This window comes from Sturnus vulgaris, chromosome 4 (genome assembly GCF_052056855.1).
Source record: "Sturnus vulgaris isolate bStuVul1 chromosome 4, bStuVul1.hap1, whole genome shotgun sequence".
Taxonomy (NCBI): Eukaryota; Metazoa; Chordata; class Aves; order Passeriformes; family Sturnidae; genus Sturnus; species Sturnus vulgaris.
The window spans coordinates 3,278,319-3,305,255 of NC_142246.1; the positions used below are offsets into that span (position 1 = coordinate 3,278,319).

At 42.9% G+C, this 26,937-nt stretch overlaps 1 long non-coding RNA gene across 1 annotated transcript in view; it reads right to left on the reverse strand.

Moving 5' to 3' along the window:
- LOC148223845 (uncharacterized) overlaps window positions 1–23,097 on the reverse strand; it is a 59,628-nt gene extending 36,531 nt beyond the window's left edge. The window contains exons 1-2 of the long non-coding RNA XR_015803532.1: window positions 22,949–23,097; window positions 18,681–18,832 (exon numbers count right to left, since the gene is read on the reverse strand). This is a non-coding gene — a long non-coding RNA (uncharacterized LOC148223845). The remainder of the gene's footprint in view (window positions 1–18,680; window positions 18,833–22,948) is intronic.
- Window positions 23,098–26,937: the final 3,840 nt, after the last annotated feature.

Genomic DNA, 26,937 nt, shown 5'->3' on the forward strand with positions numbered 1-26,937 from the left:
CTAAGTTCTCCATTTCTTGGAACCCCCCTGCATCCTCCCTGGGACACATCCCAATACTTTGTCTTTTCAGGAATCTCCCCTCAGCCTACACACAACATGCTTAATTTCATGGAGCAGTGATCCCTGTCTCATTGAGCCTCTAATTTAAGAAACAAATTGCACTTGGGTTTCATTTTATGGATACAGGTGCTAAGAAACAGAATTAAAGGCAATTTTTCTTTCTGAAATTTTCAAGTTTCAAAAGATGATACACAGAAAAAACTTGCTGGAAACAACTGAAAGATTTCTGCTGTGATATTTGCAGCTCCAGCCATTCTTCCTATTCCCAGTTGTTTGAAATCGATTCCTCCTTTCTTCCTTTTTTTTTCTTTTTTTTTAATTTCACTGTAATATCCAGAAAGCAGATGGCTAAAATACTGTTGGAATTATTTTCAGCATTTAATTGGAAAACTTTTCTTTTTAGTTAATAATAACATTGATTTGTAATACCATTTCTTTTATATACCTCTATTTAATTTAATTTTCAATTCAAAAAACTTCGGGAGAAAATTGCAAGGCGGAAAAGATTTTGACAACTTTTAATGAAACCCAGTGATTTTTCAAGTCTTCTTTTGAAGGAATTCTCTTTTTTCATGAGGTAAACCCTCAACCAGCTGTACAGAGCCTTTGTAAATCCGTCATTTAAATGCAAGATCCACTGGGATGAAATGTGGCAACTGTTTAATAATGCACAGCAGCACTATACAATAATTTAAGATGAGAAGACAAGGAGAATGACACATGGAATTGAAAATGCTGCCTGAGTGTAAGCAGGCAAAATGTAATCATCTGAATGTGAATTTTGCCACGGCAACAGAGCAGGAATTCCTGCACTCACAGCTATTGCCAGGAAATCTTTAATGACAACTTGTCAAGGTGTCTTTTACGTCTTCTTCTTAGGAAATGACATCCCTAAACACAGAGACCCCGAGCTTTGAGACACCTGAGAAGGTCAAAACTGGGCCACAATGAATCCCATTTGCATGTGTGAGGATAGGAATGAAAAGTCATAGTTTCATATTTATTTAGAATGTGTTTGTGTTTCTAAAAGTTTGTTTTATTCTCTCCCTCCATTGTTCCTCTAACACTTTGCTATCAAATGTCATTGATTTCTTCTGATGTGCATGGGTTTATTTTGCTCCTGGAGTGACAGTTTAAAGCCAAAAAAGGATGAATGACCTGGTGAATTTTTAAATTTCTTCCTTTTTAATTCTTTGCAGAAAAAAATAGCCCTTTGTCCAGGAAGGAACATCCACTCAGGGAATCAAACAATATTTCAACTCATCATGTCTGGACCAAAAATTAAGTACTTTGGAGATCTTAATAATTCAAAAAGAAGCACAAATCCAAAGACAATTCATTAGATGAACAATCTGGTCTAGCAGAAGGTATTCCTTCCCTTTCCCTTTCCCTTTCCCTTTCCCTTTCCCCTTTCCCTTTCCCCTTTCCCCTTTCCCCTTTCCCCTTTCCCCTTTCCCTTCCCATTTGTGCAGAGCATGAGCCCCCTGCTCCACAAAAAGCAATTGGTCAATGGGCAGGGAAGAGCTGAAGGTGGATAACAAAAGAAATATTCCCCTTGAGGAAGTCAGTCTCAGTCACACAAGAAGAAAGAGTTAGCACATTATGGACCTATTTTTGTATCATAATTCCTTTTGCTATATGATATGACCCAGGGTTCTATGACTGAAGAGGTGAAGCTCTCTCCATCTTCATTAGCAGGGAGCTGGGAGTCAGGGGAGTTGTTCATTAGAGAGATCAGACAGTCATGTAAAAAATAACTGAGCTGGGGTAGGAATTCGGCAGTGATCGGGGAGAGGAGTGGAGCAGGCAGAGTGAGGAGTGGAGCAGAAGGAAGCACTGTGGTAAAGGCAGGAGAATCCTGAAAAATCAAAAGGAGAATCCTGAAAAAGTCACAGTGGGAGGGAGTGAAGCACATCAGTGGGGTGGTGGGATACTGTGCTCAGGCTAGTGGGCTGAAAGGTGGGTAAAATCTAAGCAAAGGTATTGGCTAAAGTGGGAAGAGAAATACTATCCACAAAGAAACAGATATGGATTAATGCTTCTGATTTCCCACCTTTTCCCTTCTTGTTTGTTTTGTTTTTCTTTTAACCTCTTTGACAGCTCACCCTGGAAAGGATCATGGTTTTGGTTGTCCCTCTCATGAGCTGAGCATCCTGTTTTTACTGAATAAAGATATAGTGGTGATAAGAAAGGAAACAAAGCAAAACCCTGACTTTCCTGAAATCCACAGGAATTTTTCAGTGATACCTGAAGATTTCAACCATGAGTTTTGTGAGCTCTTCACTTGGAGTCTGTATCTCAGTGTAGACACCTACACTCCCTTCATAGTGAATGACCAGAAACAGGAGTTTCAGGGCTGTCATGCACGTCTTCAAGAGGGAAATATATAGAAGAGGTAAAATCCTAAAAGAGCCTATTTCTTGCATAAATTCTCAGCCTAGGAGGGCCTGGCTCTTGTGTAGATGTCTGTAATGCACCGAGATGAATCCTGCTGTCTGTGCCTGAAGAAGTGCAGCGTGTGATGAAGCCATGAAATCAGACTTGTGAAGGAAAGGAATGTGTCAGGCTGGGGGTCATTCCTTCCCCACTTCTTCATCAGGCTTCACTGCTTCCGTCTCCACTTCCTGAGATAAGTCGCTCTCAAGAGTAAAAATGAGAATCCTCCAATCTGTGACTCATTTGAGTGCATAATATTGCAATGAGGGGTGGTGGAGATGCCTGAGGCAAGTCTTTCCATCAGCTCTGCTGGGACTGGGGAATGATGGAGGTGTTGGATGGAGGAACTGGCTCGAGCTGAGCTGGTGGAGGGGAGGCAGAAGCTGAATTAGTCATCTGTCGTGATGAGGAATAGAAGCTGAGCAGGTAAGTTATGGGGGGAAAAAAACCCCCATGCATCATCCTGCAGTCTTCCAGACTCTCATTTCCATTTCCTAATGAAAAATGAAGAGGCAGGCAACTAAAAGTTTCAAAAACTTTAAAAGGCCATTCAAAACCTGTCAGGGAAAAAAAAAAAATCAATCTGCATCTCTTCAGAAAGTGCCGGGATTTCTAAGCAGATGGTCTACTTGCCTTTCCTGAAGTATAAAAATTAAATTGATGCTTCTAAAGCAGCATCCAGGCCTTTAAAGATAATAACCAGACACGATGTCATTTGCACAGAAGTGCAGAAAACTCTGGTAATGAACTGTGGGAGCAGAGTGGGTCCAGTCCACCTCCTGTGAACCAAAAGATGTACAGTGCTCGAGGTACAGATGGCACAGGCACACTCAGCTGCTCCTATATGTCTTTTGTTTAGTAAATACTATATTTAATGGCCTGCCATTAACTGCTGAACATACTAAGTTAATTTTGCATTTAAATAGTAAAACTTTAAGGAACTTCATAATTGCATATCTTTTTAGCAAATGACAAGCCATATGCTAGGAAATTTCAAGCCCCTAATTAAACAAAACATGCCCAAGCATGTTTTTTAACAAATACTGTACATCGTTATTTAAATTCAGGGCAAATACTGTTCTGAGCACTACAAATAGCTAAAATGGTGTTTAATAAGATACACCATCTGCATTTCAAATTGATGCCACCCACATTTAAATCTCTTGAATAATCCCACTGAACAGTTACTGGGGAACAGAAATGCATTCATGGCTCATTCCATGAATCTGATCCCACTGTTCTGGGCAATTCTCGTTGGGTTATTAAACTCGCTGGGGTAAAACTGCCAAAGTGCTGCCTGCCAGCTCCCAGATCACACTCATCCAGAAGTGCACCAACCAAACCAAACTGTCCTTCCAGAGCCCTGGAAAGGGAGTAATTAGAAATAAATCAAAATAGATGTGGAGGGTTTTTTTCTCTTTCACCCCCTGCCCCCATTTCATTTAGCTACTCAGAGCTACCAACATATGGAACCCTACAGATTGTGTAATCTCCAGATAACTGCTGGGGCCATCCCTCCATCAGCTGACAGGCAGCACACTGGAGGAGAATGCACAGCATAAACCTCAGAAAGGAAAATTACGGCACTCAGGCACAAAGACCTTTTTCCACCTCTCTGCCCCCAGCCTCCCCAAGAGAACAAGCCTGAAATGCAAACAGCTGTTTGGTTTAGCATCCAAACATCCACCATGGACTGGGTTTGCAGGTGTTCAGAGTCCAAAGCACGTTGTCTTGTCAATGCCAAGACAGCTGGTGTGAAGTCACAGGCTAATTGTGACAATTCTCCTACCAAGGAGCTACAGGGCGCAGTTATGACAATTAACATGGCAGAAATGGAGCCAGGGAAGGGAGGGACTTCAGCAAAGACATCTGCTGGGAAAATTAAGTCAGTCTGTTCCTTTTCTATTTTTTTTTTTTTTTTTGGGGGGGGTGCGGGGAGTGGTGATTTTTGTTGTCTGAGGTTTTTAAATTTTTTGGGGGGGATTTTCTTTTCTGGTCTGCAGCTGATGGTTTCCTGTGGACAGTTACACTCTCCCTGAGATTATTTATCAGTGCACTGCAAAAGCTACTTGCAGCAAAAGCTATGGGATTGTCTTAAAACCTCTGAGAGCTTGGAAATACAGCCAAGTCTTCTGTTCTACCTGGTTGGGTCAGAAATATATTGAATGACACCCAGAAGATTAAGCCAGAGCTGGTCCTGACACTATAAATAGCAAAGCAAAGCAGCAGCTCAGGGCTTCTGCCTTTCAGCATTAACTGAATTTACTTTTTAGTGATTTAGAAGGGTGGCATAAAGATGAAATGTATCATTTCTATCTGTGCTATGAAAGGCTCTAAAACTTGTGTGCAGAGCCCCATTAAACTGCCTCTCCTGCAGCCTCCGTGGTGGCAAAGGGACTGTATGTTTTCACAGGCCTTTGGCCAATTAGAGATACAGCCACCAGGTCAGTTCTTCACTTTATGTCGTGTTCTCCATCTGATCCCTTAGGAAATGAGTCTCTGTAACACATTGTGTCCTTCCCCCTGACAAGGATAAACAACATTTTTTTCAATAGAAAAGAAGCGCAGCTCGGCTTGAAATCTTGCCCCACCAGCCCTGATGCTTTGAATCACAGGGAATTTTAGGATGTTTTAAGACTTTGGTTGAACTGTTTGTAGGTGTTACAAAGAAATTCTTCCCTGTGAGGGTGGGGAGGCCCTGGCACAGGGTGCCCAGAGAAGCTGTGGTTGCCCCTGGATCCCTGGAAGTGTCCAAGGCCAGGTTGGACAGGGCTTGGAGCCACCTGGGATAGTGGAAGGTGTCCCTGCCATGGCAGGGGGTGGAATTGGATGGGTTTTAAGGTCTCTTCCAACCCAAACCATGCTGTAATTCCATGAGCTCTCTTTCCTGATGCTGCAGGGTAGTTCCTCTCTGCCAGCTCTGCACCAGGGCTCATCTGCTGCGTTTGGTTCTTCTGTGCTTTCTGGTTTCCACTTTGGATTTCCAGAGGACAGAGGCATTAAAACTACTACTGACCTTAGGGACTTGTGTCAGTTTCAAGTAATAAACACATTGAGACTTTCTAAATCCATTCCTGCCACATTTGTTTGTCTTATTTCAGCTTTCAAACACTGCTACTTGTGGTGTCTCCCAAATCCCTTATGTGTGTTTTTAATGCACTTTTCTGCGAGCCACTCCAAATTTCTGAACTCAACCACAACAGCTCAAGAGACTCCTTTAGAGTCCACAAAATCTATTTGGGATGTAGATTTTAAGCTCAAACCAGTTTTAAGACAAAAAAAAACCCCAAAAACCTGAACTTCATGGAAATCACAATGCTGAATCCCCAGCAATGCTCTCAGAAATGATCCCTCACCACACTTCACTCTGGAAGGGGTTTCAGAAATGCTCAGCTCTACTCTGTTCTTCAAAGGTTCTGGGGGAGTTTTCACCACTGACTTCATCAAAGTAGAGTTTGGTCAGCATTGAGTACTTCTGAAAATCTCATCCCTCTTCCATCAATCCATCCATTTTAAATTAAGAATAAAGAGGGCTATAGTTGGTATTATGGATTAATGGTGTGAAAAATTTCAGTTAAATTTACATAAGCTGAAGAAATAATAAAAGCAATAAATCTAACAGTACTGGTACATTTTGTTTTCGTTCTTTATGCCCCTTTTTGCTTTTTCTAACATTAGTCTCCTTGGAAAGCAGACAAATAGATATTCTTAATTCCCTTTTTTAAAAGAACTGCAGAGTTCAGCATGGAGTCCACTTTGACTGCTAAGTTAAGAATCTGGGGTTAATTCTAACAAGATTTTAAATGGAAAAAAAGAGCCTTTAATCTTTACAGTAGTATGAGCCAACGCTCATAGCTAAGAAAGAAAAAGAATTAATTATCTGCAATAAATAGAAATAGTTTGAAAAGCAGAAAGGAAGAAGGCTAGAACACAAAAATATTTAACTTTATCAGCTCATAGAGCAATATTTTCTTTCATCATCCATTTGGAGACCTCAATTATACAATCACAGAATGGTTTGATTTGGAAGGACCTTAAAAACGTTTTAGTTCCAACCCCATGCCATGGACAGGGACATCTTCCACCAGTACAGGTTGTTCAAACACAATCCAAACTGGCCCATCCAACCATCATTTCCAAATGTTTTTCTGGAGCCTTTCTGATCCAGGCTGGGTTTTTTTGGTGAGCTGCCTTCTGAAACCCAGGCTGCTGTTTGAAACTGCTCTTCTATATGGACCAGAGGGATGGAGCATGTGTCCTACAAGGAAAGGCTGTGAGAACTGGGATTGTTCAGCCTGGAGAAGTGAAGATTCCAGGGAGAGCTTCCAGCACCTTCAGTGCCTAAAGGGTATAGGAGACCTGGAGAGGGACATTTGGAAAAGGGCACAGAATTATACAAAGGGGAGCGCTTTTAAACTGAAAGAGGAAGATTTGGATGGAATATTGGGAAGAAATTCTTCCCTGTGAGGGTAGGGAGGCCCTGGCACAGGGTGGCTGCCCCTGGATCCCTGGAAGTGTCCAAGGCCAGGCTGGATGGGACTTGGAGCAACCTGGGACAGTGGAATGTTTTTGTTTCCTTAGCAAGCGCACTGAAAGAGGCCAAGCAGCCTGGAATGCACAACATCAGGCAAAAACCACAAATCTTTGTTGTTCCCCACACAAAACACTGCCCCTGGGAATTAAACACTGTTTGCCACACTGTCCCTGACAGCAGCCACCCTGTGTGGACAGAGGTCAATCTACACCAGGGCATCAAAGACAGATCCTTGGAAAATTGCAAAACAAGTCTTGAAACTGATCCATAGTGGGAACACATCCACCACTTCTGGATGAAACATGCAGAGTCCCCAGGTTCAAGCTGGATTTTCCTCCATTGTATTTGCCAGCACATGCTCACATTTAGCCACTTGTCCATGACATGATCTATTGCCCTGTAATTACTTTTTTATGCCACGTTCCAGCCACATTCTGAATGTCACACATTTTAATTAGCTACAAGCCCATTAAAATGATGCCTTTTCACTCCATGTGCCCTGGGAAGGCTGGGCTCTTTTAAAGGAGTGATTGAAGCTTGCAAACACAAGCCAGTGATATGACAAAATTAACTGGACTCATTGTTTGTAAAAAGCCAGACTAACAATCCGTGAATAATTATTTTTTCCCATTAAATGGTATGCTGGGATATCCTTCTGACAAGCCCCTCTCAGGAATTGTATGTGTAAGTATTTTATGGTGTCGCTCTTCCTAGGTAGTGTGACATTTTTTTAATAAGTCATCAAGTCACACCTCATGGTTTTCCTATTTAAAGATGAAATGAACCCCTGACACATCCAATAAATCATATCTATCCATGCATACATCCATAGACTCACTAAACTTCAGGTTTTAATATGATTTCTGTTTGGGGTTACAAAAACAGTGAATGCCAGATTTCTCCATGTTTTCTCAGAGCTGGATTTTTTTATGCTTGGAATAAGGAAGAGATGGGATAAAGGAAAAAGAAAAAAAGAAAAAAAAAAAGGAAGAAACAGAGGGAAAGAAAGAAGCACTGTGGGCTGATTGCAGGAACAAATGGGACATAACTGAAATTCTCAGGAGATGAGGATGCTGTAGAGAAGAAATAGGTCAGATTTGTTCAACTACCCTCTGTATTTAGAATCACAGAATGGTTCGGGTTGGAAGGGACTTTAAAGATTATTCCACCACAGGGACACCTTCCACTATCCCAGGGTGCTCCAAGCCCTGTCCAGCCTGGCCTTGGACACTTCCAGGGATCCAGGGGCAGCCACAGCTTCTCTGGGCACCCTGTGCCAGGGCCTGCTCACCCTCACAGGGAACAATTCCTTCCCAATATCTAATCCACACGTATTTTCCTTCATAAAGTCTCATTGAGTAGGATAATGGATTTTTTCTTAAACAAGCAAACAAAAGAACTCCACCCCTATAGATTTTCTCATATCATAAAATGAAAGATTTAAGATGAATGTATTTAAGTTTGGAGGTTTGTTTGCAGTTTTTAAGCAGACATTGCAAATTCCCTAGAGGAAAGAAATACTTTTCATTTTAAAAATTAAGCTTGGTTGACAATGCAGTTTCCCATCAGATGAATTCCTCTAGAAGTCCCTAATGTGATCTCAGGGGACAGAATTGCTGCCACCACTGTGACTCACAAAAGAAAGTGGGATACAGCAGAAGGAAAAGAGACCAGAATTCCAGGCGAGTGTTGGGGAATTGTCTGTGCCACAAATCTCAGAGGATATAGCTAACAGCAAAAAGCCCTGTTAATGTCACAAAGGATGGCAAACAGACCTTTAACCTGAGGGATCAGCACTGTTGGGGTTTTGTACTGCTGTGGAACTGAGCTGAGGAGAGAGAACCATCTAACAATTTCCTTTTTTCCTTTTTATTAATACATTTCTCTTTCGTTACAATTATCACTGAACCCCACTGTCACCTTTTTCCCCCTCCCTTTCAGCCTGATTATCAGCACTGGGTGCATGATCTTATCTAACCACTTAGCTCCAGCAAAGTACATAGTTAGTATTTTAAATGCTAAGGGAAAATTGATTTCTCCCTTTAAAGAAGTGTATTTCTGTGTCGTGGTGATTAGGTGTGAATATTCCAATATCTTTCCCAGATAAAGAGAGCCTCCTGGGGGTGCTTCAAGGGAAGTATTGTACTGTAATTATTATTAGATGAGTTCCTCCTCCTCAGTATGGAAGTGGGCAGTCTGCAGTGAGACAGGCTGCTCGCTAAAGGGTTGCTTCAAAATAAGATAAAATTACTTTTACAATAACTTGGATGTTTCCTCCATGGAAGAAACTTGAGAACTGGATAAGAAATGGAAGGGTGAGAAGCTAATTTACCAACAGAAAGCATCCTACAGGTTTTCCCCCAAACTATTCAGGATTTTAGACAACTCACTAAGTAGCTGCAGAATGAATAGAAAACAAAGGGGAGAGGAGCATAAGAATTACAAAATAATCACAGCAGGTCATGTTTAAAAGTTGCCCAGGGCTTGTGGTGTGAATATAAACCTAAATCCAATTCCATCTTCTGCTTGAGGACATTCCAGCCCCCGCTTTCCTGGAGGAGGACCTTGTGTGGCTGCAGTGTGCAAAACCCAAGGGTGAGGGAGCATTCCATGCCTCCTGTTGATGCACTTCCATCTGGCATTGCTAATTACACTTTCACCTGACATGAGGCTTGATTATTAATTGTCCTGGTTGCTAAAACTCATTCTTTTTCCCCGCCTTAGTGAAATGGAGCAGAGATTTAGAGAGCCCAGCTCAGAGTTGTCTCTTCCTCCATGTCAGCATTCCCTGGAGCCTGGAGTCTTTGCTTTACATGGATGAGCTGCTTGTTTCAGAGATTGCAGCCTCAGGTGAGTTCTGTAGTTGCATTTTCTCCCTCAAATCCTCTTGGAAGAGGGGCCACATTCTGTGTTCAGTATTCCCTGAACACAAGCACATGGCAGGGCACTCACACACAGGAGGTGAGGCTCCTGTCTCCAAAGAGCTACACCCAGAATGGACAAGCAAACTGGAAAATAAATAGCAGACATAATTATGCCCGTAGTAGCCAACAACAAAAAAAAAAGATTAAAGGATGTGAGGATGTGGCTTTTCTACACATCAAAGCAAAATCAGGGGTGAAATCTGTGGCTCCTCTACCCAGGGTCAGGGTTTCAACTGGGGCAAGGAAAAATCTCCTTTTCTCCAGTTAGGGAGTATGATCCTTTATTTCTTGTTTATTTTGTTTCCTGGTGTTCTGAATTAGAAATATTTCCATTTTTTATTGACTAAGAGTTTTTTTTTTTTTCACTTGGCATGAAGTGAACAGGTTCCTGCAGTCTCATTTATTTCAGTTTTCACCAGATTGATTCTTTTCTCTCCCACATCACTGCCATTCCTCTCTCCACTCTGGTAGCTGAATCTCAGGTCCCTTTGCATTCAATGTACTCAGAAGCAATTCAGTCTCAAACTAGAAGTTACCTCTAGTGAAAGTTCAGCCACAATTTACAGAAAAAAAGTAATCCTTGCCTTGGATGCAGCATCAGAGCAGCATGGAAACCTCACCTGGGATATGACACATCCATTGGAGAGCAAGGATCAGTCTCCAGAGGACGTTCAGGCTGTGACCTCACCAGGCTCTGTCTGGCAAGATAAGAGATGCATTGGCATCAAATCCTCCAGGAGAGGAAAGGCTTGTTTTGGGTTTGTTCCACAGTTATTTCTGGCTTGCCCACTGAGTGAACAAGATGGCACTAAATAGCTGATATTCCACAAATATGTCCCAGAGGAGATGTGGCTGCCAGTGCCTGTCACACACGCAGACAGACACAGTCTCACACAGTTTGTGAATAAACAAAGAGCCCAAACTTCAGCTGACTGAAGTGCTATGAAACACCACATAAAGGAGCCCAGCCCCTCATTAAATATCCTGCTTTAGAAGCCACACAATCCCGAGGATTTAGTGCAGAACACGGATTGTCAGTGTTTCCTGTTCATTGAGGCTTTCTCCCTTTGTTAGTGACACTGGTGTCACCTGCTCATGACCAGTCTGTTGGCAGAGCCCAGGCTGAGCTGAGCCCCTTCAGGGAGCCCTAAAAGCTCCCTTCTTGGCAGTGGTGGCACTGCTCTTTGAGGTCCCAGGGGGGTGGCAGAGGACAACTGCTGGATCCCAGAAAACCTGGGTTTTTTGAGCTTTCTGTGGTTTCTGGCACTGACCCCCTGGAGAACTCTGCTTTTGACCTGAGGCCTTGGAGAAGCTTCCAAATTTGAGTGATGGAGTTAAAGTCACAGGTGTGGAGTTAAATAGAAATGTGTGATTTCACATGGTGAAGGGTTTTAAATTTGAGGTTTTTATAATATAGTGATAGGTATGGGACAAGATGGAGGATTTTGGGTGATATCTTTTTCAGTGTTCATCTTCTTTCTTCTTCATTATTTCAGGCAGTAGTTTCTGGTTGGACTGCACTGGGGGTCACAGGAATTTGGTTATTGGGTTAAAAGTATAAATAATATAGGTGTTAATTCTCTATTGAACTTCTTAGTTTTAAGAGACCTTTTAGCTGGCTGGATCTCTCTCCATTTTGCTGCTTCTAGCTGGTAGCTAGAAGTGTTGCTGAACTTTCTGTACTTTTGATAAGATTTAATAAACAACCAAATCCGAACACGAGAAAATGCTTTTCCTTTGTGTATTTTTTAATCCTGGTTCTGAGTGAAGACAGAAGAGACTCCAGACAAACCACTAATTAAGGTGCAAAGCACCACCCCCATTACAGACAATCATGATGATGGAGCTGTGTGCACATTGTGCCACTGAAGTCAAGGCACACCCGAATCCCATCCCTGCAGACTCCAGAGTTGGAGGCAGATGTCCTGGCTTTGTGTCCCTGAAGACTTCACCCTTCTGTGCAGCCTCAGGGAGTTTGGTCAGAATCCCTCTCACCAGCTTGGGGATGTCTTTTCCTATTTACCAAGACAAGTGTGAGCTCTTGACTGGGTAAAATTCAACTCAAGCGAAGAAATTTTCCATCTGTTGAAAGAAGGTGGAATTTTGCCCTTCATTTAAATGCAACTTCAGACTAAAATCCAGCTCTAATTTAGAGGGGAATTAGGAAGTGGATGTCCTTGGTTCAAGAACACTGCATTGAAGTACAGATTAATTTTTAACTGTGGGGAAAGGAGAATTTTGATGGCCAGGGGAAATTCCTTCTGCCCTCTTGCATCAACAGGATGTAAGAGCTTTTTCAGCTGATCAATTATGGCAAAGGATATCTGGCTTTTTAAAGATGTGTCATGTGCTACATGCCTTTGGAAAATGACTGGGACAGATGGAAACCTGCAGAGGGACAGGGAGTTGTTCCTTTGAGACTAAGAATCATAAAAAAATAGAAATATTCTGATTTGAAAAGGACCCAGCAGAATCATCGAGTCCAACTCCTGGTCCTGTACAGGATACCCCAAGAATCCCACCATGTGCCAGAAAACATTGTCCAAACACTTCCTGAACTGTGACTGGATTGATGCTGCAAACATTGCCCTGGGAAGCCTGTTCCAGGCTTAATTGTCACCTCAAGGAGGCTTAATTGTCACCTCAAGGAGGTTTCAAGACTGAAGGATAGGGCAGGCACAGGAAGACACAGGCAGAGAGCTTAGCAAGGACCTGGAATACCACAGGTAAAGACTGGGAGACTGCTGGAGAGAGCAAAGCAGCCACTTAGAATTTGCTGAAACCCAGAAAACCACTGAGCTGACTGAAATCAAAAGAAGCAAGGACACAGTGTCTTCTCTTTCTTCCTCTGCTTTACCAAATTGCTTTGAGTTGTCCTAATTAAAAGTGTAATTGTTCTAGTCTGTGTAAAACCCAGATTTTTGAATTTAAAGGGCACTGTGGTCTTCAAGGGGATATTACTGAATTATCCAGGCACATCCTTGGGAAAGTTGTGCTTGATTTGTGGTCCCATCACAGTAATGAACAAAACCCCACAGCAGCGCTTTCCAAACTGAATCAGTTCTGTGGCCACCAGTAGGATTCAACCTCATTAATCCTGGCTCCAGGCAAGACATCTTTTCTCTAAGCCTCTCTTAACAAGAGATTTCCCCAGCTGGGTTTTGAAGAGCACCAGATGCACAGTGCCAGGTGGTCACCGTGTCACCCCTTCCATGAGCTGCACGACAGAGTGGATGTTTGCTCCTGTCAGCTGCAGTCTGGGACACCAAAATGTTCCCCCACACATTCACCTTTCCCTGGGAATGATGCCTTGAGAGGCTACCTAGAACAGAGGCTAGACAGAGTTAAAGGAATGAAGTAGGGATTTATTAAAAGGCCTTCAAAGGAGACACCTTGGGCAGTACAAGAGCCCAGCTGTGGCTACACCCAAGATGGACCCGAGTCATGAATTCACACATTTTATAAGTTTTGGTCCATTTCCATCTTGGGGTTCATTGTCCAATTCCAGCTCCAGGTTCTGCAGTCCCATCCTCCCAGATTCTCTCCTCAGTTCTCTGCTGTTTGCATATTTTAGGGCTGAAGCTGGAATGGTGTCCTTGGTTCTGGGCTGCAAAAGGACTGTTTTGTGTGACTGAGCTGTGAGGAGAACTTGCCAACACTTTATATGAAGTTTAGAGTCACACACTAAGGCAGTTCAGAATCTGAAAAATATAAAAGCTAAAACTGAAGGCATCAGAAACACAAGGAATCACTGCATCCATGGTGAAAATACTTCCACAATGGATCACAGTAACATTGGCTCAGGGACCTCAAAGGTGAATAAGGATTGGAGTATCTCTCAGTGAAGAAAGGCTGAGAGTTGAGACTGATTTGATTTGATTTGATTTGATTTGATTTGACTTGATTTGATTTATCTTTGTGAGGGATCTTTTCAAGGTGTATAAATACCTGATGACTGAGTAAAGGAGATGGATCAGCTGGTGTCCAGTAAAAGGACAAAAGACAATGGTCATAAATGGAAATACAAGAAACAATTTAAAATACAAGGTAAAAGAACATTTTTCCTGTCAGGGTGATTGAACTGTGGAGTTTTCATCCTTAGAGGTTTTCAAACCAAACTTTCCTGGGTGCTTGCCTGGAGACCTGGCTGTAGGTGGTGTTTCTGTGGTCATGGGTTTTGGAGCAGACAATCTCCAGATGTCCCCTCTGAGCTCAGCTATTCTGTGCCTCTGTGACACTGCTCAGCCCCTTCATGTACCACCCCCAGAGAAATCAGCTCCAATGAATGCATTTTGCTAATTACTCTAAATCCCATCTCCCCCCAAAAAACACCCTCAAAACAAAGACAGGGGGCTGTGACCTTATATGTAATTAAAATTACTTTCTTAATGGAAGCACTTATGATGCAATACTAAACCAGGAAACCTTGACCTCTCTTTCCACTGATAAGGATATTATGGATCTAAAGACCAGTCTTTTCTGTCTGATGTTCCACCCTCCCCCATCCCTTCTGCTTATGGAAGAAGATGAATCTTTCCATCTGTGAATTACCCAATATGCATTATTCATGGAGCACTTTTATCAGCCCTATTAGCTGCACATGAATCCAGGTAAATGTCAAGTCATCTTTGTTAATCCTTCATCCAGGCTCTTGGAAGTGATACTGCCCTGAGTGGAAATGTGTTTGACCTCCCAGAGTATTCACTTTGCCAGAGTCACATTTTGATGAGAAAGTCTGAGTGGTTCTCTGTGGCACAGTCTGAACTCTTACCTTTCAGAATAATTGGTAGCAGGAGGTGGCCTTGCTGTTTGCATGTTTCCTTCTGGATCCATATTTAAAATGGAGGGGAAAAATGACCTTTTAGTTCACCTCATGTCCATTTGTGTAATGCCTTACCTGGTGCAGGTGCCCTGCTCTCTGACAAGCTTTAAGACTTGCATGCTTTGCATTTCTCCTCTGCTCTAGGAGATGATTCACTGTCTTACATCCTGAAGATCTTTCCCAGGAAGCACATATCCAGGGAAACTACCTTTGCACTCTAACCCTCAGACAAATTCCATGATTTTAACATGTTCAGTGTAGTGGGTTTAAAATATGCTACTTGCTGTTACCTGACACAACAGCTTTACTTCCACAAAGACCCGAGTTCTCCAGAAAGGGATTTCAGCAAAGAAAAAGAGAATTCAGGGACATTAGTGGAAATTTTCTCATATCTGTGCTAACCTTCAAGCCCCTAACCCCACACAATTCCAATGATTTTATATTTTGCAGCATGTTTAGTCACAAATATGTCCCCTCCATCCCCGTGGATATTGAGTTTCTGCCTGGATGCTGACAGTTTCCAGAGGTGGGCTGGAACATCCTAGTGATGAGGACTCTGGATGCTGGGGCACTGGAGACTGGGTGACATCACATCTGGGCCATGGGACAGGGAATGTGTGAGTGCTCCATTCAGGACATGGCTGGGCTGTAGAACAAATATTCATGATCATAACTTATGATCTAGGAACCTTTTTTCCATCCTCTTGTCTGTCTTGTGCCTTGAAATGGAGTCTGATGTGGAAATACCCATATTTATGCCATTTTAGCTTAAAATAGCCAACTTTGAGAAGTCTACATCAGCTTTCACCCTGCCCAGTCACAAGTTGTGTCTCTATATTGGTTTGTAGTGTCTATGGAGACACAGAATTTCTGTGCTTGGTGTGTTCACACCTTACTGCTCCAGCCCTGGCCATTAATACCTTGCCCAAGGCCATGGGGAGTCTGTGGTGGAGCAGAAACACAAATGCTGGGCAGTGCCCAAATCCTTAACCCAACCTTCCCACGTGTACTGCAGTTGTCTTGCAGACTTGCACTACACTGAATGTAAAAGAATTAAAAGTGCCAGAAATTTCACCTTCTACTTCCAGGCTTTCCTGGTTTCTCTCTGTGCATCTCCCTTGTTGATCCCACGTGTAAAGCACAGAGCAAACAGAGGCTGATGCCAGCTGGAGGATTGGTGCAGGACAGACAGGAAATGATGCTTCCCCTTGGTATCCTTCTCTTTCCTAATCCTTTCCTAATCTGCTGGCAAGGAAGGCAGGACTGTTAGAGCTCCAGCTGCCCATCTTGGATGGATGCAGAGACACAAGTCTGGACATACCTTACTCTGCTTCTGCCAGCTCCACAGCAATCACAAAATTTACCATTTGAAATAAGAGTGATGGAAACACAACCCTTGGAGAATATAGCAGTGCAAAAAACTTGCAGATATACAGTGGGCAGCAAAAGTGTCTGGAGTGTGTTTGAACCCTTCCTAGCAAAGAGGTTATGAAGCAGGCAAACTGTCCAAGTATGGTAAATGAAATGTACTCATTTCACACTCTTTTCAGCTGGAATTTAAAACTCACCATCTCAGCTTCCTGGCTGCAGGAGTCTGGATTAGCTGCTGTGTAAAGCAGCATGGCTTTCTCAGGATGAAACAAAGCCTTTTTAAAAAATCCTTATCCTCTGCACAGCAGAAAGCCTCTCCCACATGTCTAAATAAGCATTTAAAAAGTTGTTGTGAAGGACCCAGCTTGAGTGAGCACAGGATGTAATGGGGAAACCCTAATTTACATCAGTGCAGAGATAAAATAAACCCTTGGGGTAGAGTGGCTGGAAAGAGGCCAGGAAGAAAAAGACCTGGGGGTGCTGGTTGACAGTGGCTCAACATGTGCCAGCTGTGCCCAGGTGGCCAATGGCACCTGGCCTGTGTCAGCAGTGCTGTAGCCTCAGGAGCAAGGTCACACTTGGAGTGCTTTGTCCAGTTCTGGGCCCCTCGGCACATGAAAGAAATTGAGAGACTGGAGCATGTCCAGAGAAAGGAACAGAGATGGAGAGGGGTCTGGAGCACCAGGAGCAGCTGAGGGAGCTGGGTTTGTTTAGCCTGAGGAAAAGGAAGCTCTGGGGAGACTTTACCACTCTCTGCAACTCTCCAAAATAAAGCTGTAGGATCAGCCTCTTCTCCAGAGGGCCAGTGAGAGGACAAGAGGAAAAGGCCTCAGTCTGTACCAGGAGAGGTTCAGGTTGAACAACAGATATAATTTTTTTCACTGAAAGGATGGTCAGGCACTGGAATAGGCTGATCAGGGAGGTGCTGGAGTCCCCATCTCTGGAGGTGCTCAAGGAATGGCTGGACATGACACTCAGTGCTCTGGGCTGGGTGGTGTTCTGTCCAAAGTTGGACTCAATGGTCATGGAGGTCCTTTCCAAAGGTGGTGATTCTTGAGAGATTCATAGGAAAAAATGTCCCACGTTGAGCACAGCTAAATGTGAAAACACCACCTCTCATTTAGCACAGCTCTAAGGCACAAGCTCTCAGAGTGAAATGCTCTGAGGAAGCAGGTGACATGCACGCCTGCTCCCAGGCTCTTCCCAGGCATCCAGAACTGATTGCTGTCTGAAAAAGGGTGCTGGGCAGGGAGGACTTTCCATCTGACACAGCACAGGCATTCTCACAGTCTCCTGCTATTGGCAAATTGTGCAGAAATAGCCAAAGAGCTGGAAAACCTCGATGGTAAGTTTGAGCAGTTGTAGGAAAAAGCAGCAAGACCACAACCTTGTGACTCTGCAGCTTTGCCAAGCACATCACAGACACGGCATAGCCCTGAGCTGGGGCAGCTGGTGAGAAGGGAGCTCTCACCTGGTGTTGTGCTGGAAGGTTGGAATTAAATGATGTGTAAGGTCCCTTTCAACCCAAACCATTCTGTGATTGTGTGTTACATGCATGGTGGAAACAGAAAACATTATTAAACCCCACTCTTGGAGAGCCTGGAAATTCTCTGGTGAGAGTGAAACTACCTTCTCTCAGGAAAGAGAGTTTGAGGTAAGTTTTCTTACAAGTTTTGTCAACTCTGAAAACCCCAAGGTAAAAAAACAAACAAGCAAACAAACCCAAACCCAGCACTGGAGTCTCTGTCCTTTTTCCACTTAGAAGGGACATGAACATTTCTCCTGGCTTTCCACTTCTCTCCTGGTCTTGTCTTCCTTTTGCCAGTTAAAAAAATATATTAAACAACTTATGACTGAAGTTTTCCTCTTCCTTAAAACACACAGACCTATAAGAAGGTATTGTTAGCCCCCTCTTGCCTTCAATGGCCCACCAGGAATGTCAGTGCTGCAGTGGCTTGTGTTTTGGTGCCAGGAGTTTCAATTTCACACTACAGACAGCCCTATTTTATTAGCCATGCTTTATGGATGGGGAAATGAGAATTCTGATAACCAAAAACCATGCAGGGAGGAGAGAAGGCAAGAAACTGAGCCTCTTTTTTTGAGAAAAATAAAAGACCCCCAGAATGAAGCAACTGAATGTGGCTGGTAGGATACACAGACCACAACCCAAAAGATACACACATGCAATTTTTTAGCTCTGTCAGGATCTAGATAAGCCTATCTGGTAATAGCAGCAGCTGATCCAATGACATGTGCAAAACTCAAATCCACCAAATATGAGATTACATTTTACATTCAGGAAGCATCTTTCCCTGAGGATAGCATAACATTTTGAAAACTATTAAATATTAACTTGATATTAAACTAGCCCACTGCATGTGTGATGTGTAAGGGGGAAATAACTATATTTTTTATGAGACACCTAAAAGCAAGGACAGAGTGATCCATGACAGTGGATTATGCTTCCTGTACATATCTACTGTAAATGCTAAAAACTATAAAATGTGGTTATATTCTGTGTGTCAGCACATACCTGGGGTGACAGAATGTGAACAAACCCAAGTGGAAAGTTGTGGAGAAATAGTGAAGAAACTGGGAAAAGACTTGAATGTCTCCCACCTCTGACCTTACACTCCATGGTATTCTGGGCAGATTGCTCAGTCTCTCCATGCCTGTTTTCCATCCCTGAAACAAGAATAAAAGTCTTTATTTTCTTTTCCTCTCTTACCTATTCATGCTAAAATCCCCCAGGAAGGGAAGTGGTTATTATTCTGAGTTTGCAAAGCACAAAGTATGGAAAAACCCCAGGCCCCAAATGCTACACTGGTGTGAGCAATAATGAGACTCAGACAGTTCTTTGCTTCTCACTGCACAGCATTGGCCACAACACAGGAAAAAATGTCTGTCTGCTACCTCTGACAGGTGGAAAACTCTCCCTTCTTTCCCAAAAGACTTTATCAGTAATCAGGATGGAAAGCTTTCCTGATGGAAGGCTTTTCTGCCTGGCAGAAAGACAGGATTATATCCAATCCTGGAGCCAAACCATCAATACCTGATGGATGAGCCTGTGTCCCTTGGGGTGTGGGGAGCTCCAGGAGCTCACACACAGGTCAGCCCATGGAGCAGCCAGGGGATTATGCCAGGACAGAAAATCGAGGGGAAGGAAATGCTTGTTGCAGGCTGGTGTTTCACAGAGATAAGGAATGCTTGCTGCCTCCAGATTGGGAGGGTTACAACCTGCTCCACAGAGAGGAAAAATACCACCTTTTAGCCTGTCAGCAGCATGGAGACAGATGGTCTTTTATGCACTAATCTTTTTCTACACCCCTAGAAAATCAAGGGATTTTGTCAATGAGAAACTACATGGCCAAACTCGCTTAGAAGGACGAATTGCAAAACGATTTGGGTCATTATGGGTTAGGCAAGATTCCCACTTTTCTGGGAAACTAAGCAGCCCTTTAAAAAAGAGCTGTGTCAGACACAATCCTCTTTGATAAGCTCTGTCCTACCCTGGCACCTCACAAGGGACTGTGCAGAGAGCCTGATCCTCCTCTGTCCCCCATCAGTGACCATCAGACACATTAATGGGGAATGTAATTGGGAAGACACATTGGAATCAGGCTCAGAGGTCCCTGATGGGATTGTTCTTTAGGAGCAAATACTACTCCAAGGATGCATATTATACAAAAAACTTGACCAGCATCCTCTAATTTTCCCTTTATTTTCTGTCACCTGTTCCCTGCTGGGCTCTAAAAGACATTGGAAGTCAAGTCTCCAGAGGTGAAAAGCTAAAGCACTAGAGTGTGTTGCCAGACTTGTCTTATTTTTTTCTCCCAGGTGCTCCCTCATGTAACAGTTTCATTTATTCCATTTGAAATCTCATTGTTAATTCCACTCATAAAGGGAAAGGAAATATTAGAGTTGAGCAAATAATTTCATGACTGACATTATCCAGTGAATTCACTGTACTTCACAGCCACCTTTTCTGAAATTTGATGATAGAATCATAAAGTTATTAGGGTTGGGAGAGACCTTAAACCCGATTTAGTTCCAGCAGGGACACTTTCCACTAGACCAGGTTGCTCTCAGCCCCATCCAGCCCAACTTTGCCACAGCTTCTCTGGACAGTGTCAGGTGTCCTACACTGATCAGGAATATTAAAATGTAATCTCAGTAGTGCATTTCTCACTGGCTCTTAAAATTGGTGTGACCTTGATTCACATCTGGATGACCATGGCCAGCCAAACAGTCCATTTCTACCATCCACTGTCACAGGTCACTTCATTCATCCTTTTTGATCTGTGCATTTTTCACAGTTTCGCAGAATTTAAAGCCAGAGGGTTTTCTGGAGTCATCTAATTTAAGTTTTCCAAATTTCCCCTTATTTCTCCTGAGTAAATTCAGTAACTTCTGTTGAATGAAATGGACGTGGGCTCCTGGGAGTGTAATGAAGCAAGGATGAAGGAAGTCGTCCTGTGAGCAGAGGAGGTAAAAACTCATTTGTTACAGATTTGTGCCTTCACAGCATCAATTCCAGCTCTCCCTCTGAGACTCTCACTTGACCCTCTTGCTGGGGGAGAAACAAGGTGTGTTATCCCTGTGTTCAGAGAGATGCTTGGCAGCCAGTGGTCCAGTCTGTGAGGCTGGCCAGCTGCCACCAGATAAATTGTCCAACATCAGTTCCTCCTGTCTATTCAATTCAGGGACTGCTAATTCCCTTCACCACCCTGTGGATATTGAATTCTCTCTGGATCTCCTACCTCCTCCCCTTCAAGTCTCCTTTGGATTGACTGAGTTGCAAAAGTCAGGAGAGGATGGAGGGAGGAGCAGGAGCAGGGCTGGGTTTGTAGACATAAAATCATGTAGCTGTGTCTTCTTAGGGAGCTAATAATGGATGCAAACATGACTGAAGAAGGAGTGAGTCCAGTTATTGGGAGGATGTTTATTCATTAAGCTCTAGGGAGAAAAAAAAATCACACAAAGAAATAAAGCCCATCTCTATTATATTAATTTGTATTTTCAAGCAATAGGGCTTTGGAGCTGATCCTCAGCCAGGGTCAGTACCTGGCACTACCTATTAGATTGATATTTATGTCTCAATACAATAAATGAAGAGAGAATCCTTGCTGAATGACAGATCAAAAAGCCCACAGGTAGATATTTAAAATATTTTTTAAATTTCTTTCTAGATAAGTATTTGGGAATTCTGATTGTCCTCGTTTTAAGCCTTATGGATATAGTTTTCTGTATTTTTGAGAGCTCTACACTGATACCAGTCACCCTACAGTTCCAGTGCTTCCTACAAACCCTCCTTTAAGAGTTCAATGTTTGCTGTGAATTCATTCCTGTTTTGCCTTCCCGTGTGAAACACCAGCTTTTCTTCCCACATTCTGTTTTCACAAGCCCTGCAGTAACATTGACAGAAGCACTTGCACTTCACTGAGATGGAGGAAAGAACTGTGATTATCAAATACTTTACAGAAGGCAATCAGATAGCAACAAAGCCATTTTACTGGCACACCAAAGTCAAAATCATGGCAAGCCTTGCAGAACAGGTAGGGAGGAAGTTGGAAGGAGACAGAAGTGAGTCCTCATGCAAGGGTAGAAATCCAGCTCCAAAATCTCTATAAAGTGTTCTTTCTAGAAAGGAGCATTTTGGTGTTGTATTGCCCAATGCCTACATGGGAAAGGGGCATGAATTGGAGTCTCTCATCTGAAATAGAGGCACTGAATTTGGGATTGTCAGGAGCTGCTCTGTCATCCAATACACAATAGGGCAGCACCATTAAGGTCACAGAAAATCAGAAACTCCAGAATGGGAAGGGAACCACCAGGATCATTGATCCAGCTCCTGGCCCTACACAGGACAATCCCAACAATCCCATTCTGTGCATCCCTGGGAGTATTTTCCAAACCCTCCTGGAGCTCTGGCAGCCTCGGGGCTGTGCCCATTCCCTGGGGAGCCTGGGCAGTGCCCAGCACCCTCTGGGGGAAGAACCTTTCCCTGATATCCAAAATAAACCCCCCTGACCCAGCTCCAGCTGTTCCCTGGGCTCCTCTCACTGGCCACCAGAGAGAATCTTGTTGGTGTGGGAGAAAGAAAAAAGACATTTTATCAGCTGCTTTTGTGGTAGCTCGTTTTTAGAAAGCTTCAAGAAGAGTTAAACTCTAACCAGCACTGACTCTAGCAGAGGACACGTGTTTTACAGCATCCCTTTCTCTGAGGAACAATGACTTGCAGAGCTAAAGAGCTTTTCCTCTGCATTAGGCTGCTGCACTGATGTAACTCTGTTCCCTGCATCTGTGCTGCATAAAGCACAAACCCACATTACAGAGTTGTGCTGAAGCAGTGAGAAAGTGGTTTCCATTCCAGTGTCCTGATACCCCCAGGAAATGAGGCTTCTGCAGCAGCCACACAGGAGTAGCTGCATTTTTCTTGAAAAGCCAAATTTTCGGTGACCAGCAATTTTGATCTCTGAAGGACCAAAGATAACTCCAACTCAAGCATTAAAAGATGAACTGCAGCTGTAGCAGTCCAAGCAGTTACAACCCCAAGATTATTTCAATAAAAAGGCAGGAAATTCTTTCAGGATATGATTGGTCTATAAGCACAGCAGCACATCGCTGTATAGATCAATTCACAGATGCTTACCAAGAAGAAATATTTTTTATTAATATTTCAACAAGCTCGTTTAATTTTTGTTAATATTTAAAGCAAGCCAACTATGCAATTAGTGATTTATATAATATGCCACCTGTCCAAATTATCGGTTTCATTTTTAAAGGTGTGAGAATACATACCTGAATTCCCAGCTGAGACCTGGTTGAAAGAAAAAAGAAAAATAGATACAACTAAATTCCTGCTTTCAGTTCAGAAATGAAGCAGGATTTTTCAATCAGACTTGCTGCCAAATCAGAATAGCAGCAAATGCCCCATTGTGTGGTGTGCATCGACAGGAAAATCCCAGAGATAAAATCCTGCTTTGTGACTTACTCACAAAAGGGAGAAACTGTGGAATCACATGATTTTTAATTTTAAAGTGCTGGAGAATTTGAACAATAAGTGTTAGATTATAATGCATCTGAAAAGGTGTTGCTCTAAATGAAGGCACTGTGAGAAAATTTCCCCTGACTGCTGGGGAAGGGAATCAGCACAGAATAAGGTCCACAATCTGTCTGCCTTAAGTCTCTGACTGTCACCTCAACTATTCATTTAATAATTTTTTTCCACCTTAACAATGCTGAGGTTTCTCTTTTACCTTCAAATTGCCCTAGAAACTTTAATCATTGCCAGGATTACAATAACCATTTCAAATTAATGCTGTAATTCAGAGCACACAGGTTTGCAGAAAACATTATCACTTCTCCTGAAAGGAAAACTGCACAGCCTTAAGTGTAATGTTGTTATCATTTTTCTGTAATTAACTGCTGAAAATTTGACTTAAATTTACAGAGACATCGGTCAAGTTAATTATCTTGTTGCTTAGCAAGAGAGGAGAACTCAACAGGGTTACTGGAGCAGCAGCTACCTATGGTTAATAAAGATTTTGAAATCCTGCTTTGTTGAGACCCATGCAGCTTCAGAAATATGATTTCCCACAGCCTGCAGAGCTGCAGGAACAATGACTTGTTTCCAGAACTTCTGCAGATGAACAATGAATCTTGGCAATTAAGTCCAAAGGTGGGTAAAAGCAACAAAAAAAACAACACCAAAGTTCTGTAGGCTGAAGATTTCCAGTCTGTATCTCCTTTTTTCACTCAGAACAAGGCACATAAACACCAGATGAGGTTTGGTTTTGGTTTTTTTGTTTGTCAGGGTGTTTTTGTTTTTGTTTTCTTTTATAAAAGAGGAAATCCCATGTTTTAAAAATATAAGCTTATTTTCCAAAGAGATCAAAGACACAATCCCTAAATGGAGCATTATGAGTCAGACATCTAGTTAGATTTAAAGATTTGGTTCTTGCTGACACAGATATTTTACTGCTTATAGGAGTTTAGCTGTGTCAATAAAAGAAGGGTTTGGGGGTTTTTGGCTTGGTTTTAGTTTGGTATGGGTTTTTGTTTGATTGTTGGTTTTGGTTTTGGGGGTTTTTTTCAAGTTAGACAAATTCCTTTCCCACTCGGGCAGGAACAAGGATGTCAGTGTCACTGTCCTGGTGTGAATTCACAGAGGTAACTTAAAGGGTTTAATTTACCCTTTGTCATCAAGTCCTTGGGAATTTAGAGTTCTGGCCCCTGTGTCAGTGGAATCTACGTTGCTTGAAGACAGACTTGACTACATCTGTGAGAAAACACCTGAGCTTAAAAATCATGTTAAATAATCAATGTAAGGATGGTTCCATCCATCTGCAAATTGTCAGTCATGCAAAAGTGTCATAGAAAAGTGTCTGGATCACAGAATTACAGAATGGTTTGAGGTGGGAGGGATCTTAAAGCACATCCTGTTCCACCCCCTGCCATGGCAGGGACACCTCCCACTATCCCAGGTGGCTCCAAGCCCTGTCCAACCTGGCCTTGGGCACTTCCAGGGATCCAGGGGCAGCCACAGCTTCTCTGGGCACCCTGTGCCAGGGCCTGCCCACCCTCACAGGGAACAATTCCTTCCCAATATCCCATCCATCCCTGTCCTCTGGCAGTGGGAGCCATTCCCTGTGTCCTGTCCCTCCATCCCTTGTCCCCAGTCCCTCTCCAGCTCTCCTGGAGCCCCTTTAGGCTCTGGAAGGGGCTCTGAGCTCTCCCTGGAGCCTTCCCTTCTCCAGGGGAACATTCCCAGCTCTCCCAGCCTGGCTCCAGCCCTTGGAGAATCTCTGTGGCCTCCTTTGGACTCTCTCCAGCAGCTCCACGTTCTCCTGCTGTTGGTCCCAGGGCTGGGGGCAGCTCTTCAGGTGAGGTCTCACCTGAGCAGGGCACAGGGGCAGAATCCCCCTCCCCTGCTGCCCACTGTGGGGGATCAGTCCAAGAGAGAAGAAGGTAATTAGAGATGTGCCAATTAGCACCCCAGATTTGCACTGATCATCTTTCTTAATGCAATGAGCAAATAAATTTACCTCCTTACAGAGAAAAATAAAGAAGCCAACCAAAGCTGTAAAACTCATTGCTCTACCAGTCAAGTTACTTCTCCAAGAGATTGTAGAAGAAAGAGGAGGATGCTGCTTTATCAGCCTTGAAAACTGCAGGGGTACCTGGCAAGCCAGAGGGAAAAGTTTGGAAACACCTGGAGGCTGGAGTCCTTCTGATTCCTGTCAGAGGTCACATCAGCTGAGCTTTGGGCCCACCTGTAGCTTCTTCATGGAAAGGAATATTTAAATTACTAAAGCTGAAGGAAAAACTGGCTGAAAATGAGAGCTGTATGAGCTGGATCTATTTCTCTGAAGAAAAATTATCTACCTATCACAGACCCCTGGCTTAGGAAGAGAAGCAAATCCTCCAGAGGTGTTCCTTTCCTCACAACAGCCATTGAGAGTCCAAATAACCACCTTGAAAGTTGCCAAATTTTTGGAAAGCTGCAACAGCACAAGAATAAATCTGATCCCCTGAGTCACCCATGCCAACCCTTTAATCTTCATTGTCCTCTGTAGCCCCTTTGCATGGCCACTTAGAGTGAATAATCCTAATACTTGGGGGAATCCCATATATTCAGGAGGACCATTTATCTATAATTTCCTTTTCCTATTCCTAGTTTTCATCATGTTTCTGGAATACACACTGCTGGTGTAGTTTTATGTTACTTCCTCCTACCAGAAACTGGCTGCAAACAGATTTTTCTCTCTGTAATATAACCAAATAAATTAGCATCCAAAAGAAATTTCTATCAAAGACTGCAAGCCTAGAGGCACAGGAAAATTGGTATTCCTGCAGAAGACAATTATTTAGTTTAAGAAGGATAAAGATTCTGCAGGGATTTGATACTAGCTTAAAATTTGCAGGGGTGTTATAGCTATAAATCAGGAGGAAAGTAAAAAGCCTCAGATGGACCTATTTGCTGGCAATTTTACCTCCACATTTATTTTAGAAAATATATCTAATGGCAAACAAGGTTTGTTACTGCTGGGTTTGTCTGTACTGCAGTAGCATCTAAAATACTGCTGGAAGCTTTCCAAGCTCAGCATAAGTTTCACTATCACTCTGAAAATTGTGCATTTCCTCTTTTTCAGGAACCTCAGAAGAGTGTGGCGTGAGAAAGAAATCTCATCAATGGACCAAATATTGCTCTCTCCTGACCCAGAGCAATTCCTGGAATCTGGGTCCAGATTTTAGAAAAGCAATTAATTCTTGCAGGTGCTTCAGGTGCTCAGCTACAGACACCTTGAGAAGGCTGAATTTCAGGACATGCTATGCTCTGAATATAATTAGTGGCTTTCAAAAACCTTGGCTTTCCTTGCACTCTCTGGTGAGGAGAGAATTTTAAATTCCCATGGATGGATTTATTTTATCAGTGGTTTGGGTTTTATTTATTTCCTAGACTGCTGTTGTTTGGGTTGGGTTTTTGTGGGAATCAGGACTGAAATGTCACTCATAAAAGACTGCATTCTATGTGTTGTTTTAAGCATTTATTCTACTGAACAGTAATATTTACAACATGTGAATATAGAACATTTTGGTGAAAATGAAAGCTGAAATGTCACTCTGATCCCTTGAAAGGAGATGGGTGTGTGTCCCTTTCCCTTTAAACCATTCATTTCACAGTCAGAAAATCTCTCTTACACATCTGTGATCTGTTGCAGCAGGCTAGATCCATATAATTCACATGGTGGCATCAGCATTTTACTTCTCTCATAGTAGTAACCACT